The sequence below is a fragment of the Orycteropus afer genome, unplaced genomic scaffold (assembly GCF_000298275.1).
Source record: "Orycteropus afer afer isolate SDZICR_OR568_19922 unplaced genomic scaffold, OryAfe1.0 scaffold00772, whole genome shotgun sequence".
NCBI lineage: Eukaryota > Metazoa > Chordata > Mammalia > Tubulidentata > Orycteropodidae > Orycteropus > Orycteropus afer.
Window position 1 is genome coordinate 277,902 of NW_006922359.1, and position 4,621 is coordinate 282,522.

A 4,621-nucleotide genomic window follows, 5' to 3' on the forward strand; every position below is an offset into this window, starting at 1 on the left:
AAAAAAAAAAAAAATGTGGTCCATGCATACAATGGACACAAAGAGAAATTAAGTCCTGACATATGCCACAACATGGATGAACTTTGAAAACAGCATGCTGAATCCCATTAGTAGGTATATATCCTAAAGAAGGGAGAGGCAGGACACAAACAGATATATGCACACCCGTGTTCACTGCAGCACTATTCACAATAGCAAAGAAATGGAAACAACTTAAGTGCCCATCAACTAAGGAATGGATCAACAAACTGTGGTACATACACACAGTGGGATACTATGCAACCCTAAAGAATAAAGTAGAATCTGCAAAACACCACATAATGTGGATGAACTTGGAGGACATTATGCTGAGTAAAATAAGTCGATCACGGAAGGACAAGTATTATATTAGTCCACTATTGTAAAAAGTCAAGGAAAGGTTTATACATGGGAGGAAACTTTATTTGTTGCTTACCAGGGATGGGAGGGGAAGAGAGAGAAAATTTCTAGATAAGTTGAAAGAAAACAAAATTTTAAAAATATATATGGATATATATATAGTGGTTACGTAAGAGGATTAGGAGAGGGGAGAAAGGGGAAGCTTCTGTTTGGGGCAGGCATTGAGTTTATGCTAATGATGGTGGAATATTTTGGAAAGGGAGAGCAATCATGGTGGCAGAACATGAAATATGTCATCAGTGTCCCTGAGCTCTGTATGGAAGTTGTTATGTTGGCAAATGTCTTGTTGTGTATGTTTTCACCAAATAAAAGCTTTAAAAGAAAAAAATCACGCTGAGCTCAGTCAGTCAGTCACCCAACCGAAACAAACCCACTGCCATCAAGTCAATTTCAACTCATAGAGACCCTATAAGACAGACTAGAACAGCCACATAGGACTTCCAAGGCTGTAAATCTTTACAGAAGCAGACTGCCTCAGAGCAGCTGGTGGATTTGAATGGCCAACCTCCTGGTTAGCAGTGATCAGCCAGCAACCTGGTGGCAAGTTGATTGCATTGGACAACTTCCATCATGGAAAGGATAGTGTTTTGTTCTTACTGGAATAGATATTTATTCTGGATATGGATTTGACTTCTCTGTATGCAATGTTTCTGCCAAAACTACCATCTGCGGACTTACAAAATGCCTTATCCACTATCATGGTATTCCACACAGCATTGTTTTGGATCAAGGGACTCACTTCACAGCAAATGAAATGCAGCAATGGGCCTATGCTCATGGAATTCATTGGCCTTACCATGTTCCCCATCATACTGAAGCAGCTAGCTTGATAGAACGATGGAATGGCCTACTAAAAATACAATGACAGTGCCAGCTAGGTGGCAATACCTTAAAGGGTTGGGACAATGTTCTCCAGGAGGCTGTATATGCTTTAAACCAGCGACCAATATATGGTGCTGCTTCTCCAATAGCCAGGATTCACAGGTCCAGGAACCAAGAGGTGGAAACAGGAGTGGTACCACTATTACCCCTAGTGACCCACTCAAAAAAAATTTTGCTTCCTGTCCCTGTTACCTTATGATCTTAGTCCCAAAAGGAGGAACACTCCCACCTGGATACACAACTGATTGCATTGAACTGGAAATTAAGAATGCAACTCGGCCATTTTGGCTTCCTCATCCTCTGGATCAACAAAGAAGGGCATTACTGTACTAACTGGTGTGACAGATCCTGATTACCAAGGAGAAATTGGATCGACATTACATAATGGAGGTAAAGAAAGATATGTCTGGAATACAGGATTCTTTAGGAGCTCTCTTAGTACTACCATGCCCTGTGATTAAAGTCAATGGAAAACTACAGCAACCCAATTCTGATACGACCACTAATGGCCAAGATCCTTCAGGAATGAAGGTTTGGGTCACCCCACCAGGCAAAGAACCACGACCAGCTGAGGTGTTTGTTGAGGGCAAGGGAAATATGAAATAGGTGGTGGAAGAAGGTAGTCCTGAATATCAGCTACGACCACATGACCAGTTGCAGAAATGAAGACTGTGATTGTTGTATTTCTTCATCATATATGTGCATCAAGTATTTCTGTTTCCTTCTGTTATGAACTATGAAATGTAAACAGGGTTAATGCATTTCGTTTGTACACGTGTCAGTGTATCATGTTAGGAACAAATGTGGCTTTATAATTGTCCTTATTTAGAGATTATATATGGCTAAGGAAATGTGTACCACTGCCAGAATGACAAGGGGTGGTCTGTGATGGAGTTGTGTGTCAACCTGGCTGGACCATGATTCTGAGTGGTTTAAGCAGTTATCATGTGGGTTATTCCCACGACGAGATCGGATGCATATGTTTTGAACAGCCAATCTATTGAAAGGGAGTTTCCCTAGGGGTGTGGCCTGCTTCTAATATATTTATGGACATCCTGGGAAAATAAGACACTCTTCTGTGATCTGGATCCTGTTGTGCTGCCTACAACTGTCCATGAGTGAACAATCCACCATTCGGCCTGGTGATCTTGGATTTGCCATTCGCCAGAGTCAACAGCCAATATACTGCCTGCCAACCTTGAGCTTGTCAGCCTCTGAAGCTGCATGAGTTGGGAAAAGCCTCCAGCTTGATGTTTGATCCAAGAACTTGGGACTTGCCAGCTTCTACATGTGTGTGATCCATTTTCTTAAGATAAATTTCTTTCTCTCTCTCTCTCTCTCCACACACACATACACATATATGTATATAACCTTTACTGGTTTTGCTTCCTAGATAACCCAGCCTAACACACCCACTGGGGTGTTTCAACATATGGATGCCGCACTGGTGGGTCACATATTTATGCCAAGAAATTTGGAAGACAGCTACCTGGTCACTCAACTGGAAGACATCAATATTTGTGCTCATTCCAAAGAAAGGTGATCCAATGGAATGTGGAAATTATCAAACAATATCACTAATATCACATGCAAGTAAGCTGAAAATAATTCAAAAATACTTGCAGCAGGACATCTACAAGGAACTGCCAGAAGCTCCAACCAGATTCAGGATAGGACATGGAATGAGGAATATCATTTGCTGATGTCAGACAGATCTTGGCCGAAAGCAGAGGATACCAAAAAGATGTTTACCTGTGTTTTACTGACTATGCAAAGGCATTTGACTGTGTGGATCATAACAAATTATGGATAACATTGAGAGAATGGGAATTTCCAGAACACTTAATTGTGCTCAAGAGGAACCTGTACATAGACCAAGAGGCAGTCATTTGAACAGATCAGAGGAATACTGCATGGTTTAAAACCAGGAAAAGTTTGCATCAGGGTTATACCCTTTCACCATACTTCTCAACCTGAATGCTGAGCGAATAATCCAAGAAGCTGCACTGTATGATGAAGAATGCAGCATCAGGATTGGAGGAAGACTCATTAACAACCTGTGATATGCAAGTGACACAACCTTGCTTGCTGAAAGTGAAGAGGACTTGAAGCACTTACTGATGAAGATCAAAGCTACAGCCTTCAGTATAGATTATACCTTAACATAAAGAAAACAAAAATCCTCACAACTGGACCAGTAAGCAGTATCATGATGAATGGAGAAAAGATTGAAGTTTTCAAGGGTTTCATTTTACTTGGATCCAGAATCGATGCTCATGAAAGCAGGTAGTCAAGAAATCAAACAACATATTGCATTGGGCAAATCTGCTGCAAAATACCTCTTTAAAGTGTTAAAGAACAAAGATGTCACTTTGAAGACTAAAGTGCACCTGACCCAAGCCATGGTATTTTCAATACCATCATAGAGTATGAGAACTGGACATAAGGAAGACGTCAGAAGAATTGATGCATCTGAATACCACTATTGGTGGAGAATATTGAATGTACTGTGGACTGCTAGAAGAATGAGCCAATCTGTTTCCCAGGAAGAGCAGCCCAAATGCTCCTTAGAAGCAAGAATGGCCAGATTTCATCTCTCATACTTTGGTCGTGTTGTCAGAAGAGATCATTCCCTGAAGAAGGGTATCATGCTAGGTAAAGTGGAGGGTTAGTGAAAAGGGGAAAGATCCTCACCAAGATGGATTGACCCAGTGGCTGTGACATGGGCTCAAGCAGGGCAATGATTCTGAGGATGACACAGGCCCGGGCAGTGTTTCCTTCTGTTGTACATAGGGTGCTATGAGTTGAAACCAACTCAATGGCATCTAACAACAACAATATAATAGGTCACCAAGACATACATGTCACATGAAAAGTGTTGAACTACATCCACCTCTTACATGGACAGAATTTGACTAAAATTGCTTCAGCAAAAGTTAATTCATTAAAAGTAACCTAATTTATAATTGGCAGTGACATCTCAAGCCATCACCTGCATAAAAAGAATTCTTGCAAAGTGAGACAAAACTAACTTTCAAATTATTGTCTAACGTTGTTGTTGTTGTTATGTGCCATCAAGTCGGACCCAACTCATACGACCCCTCCTTGGGTTTCCCTTCCTTGGGTTTGCCCTCCTTGGGTTTCCCCTCCTTGAGTTTCCGAGGCGATATCACTATGGAAGTAGATTGCTCAACTTTCCTTCTGAGGAGTGGCTGGTGGGTTTGAACCGCCAGCCTTCTGGTTAGCAGTCAAGTGCCTTAGGCACTACGCTACCAGAGCTCCTGTGTCTAACATTATGCCA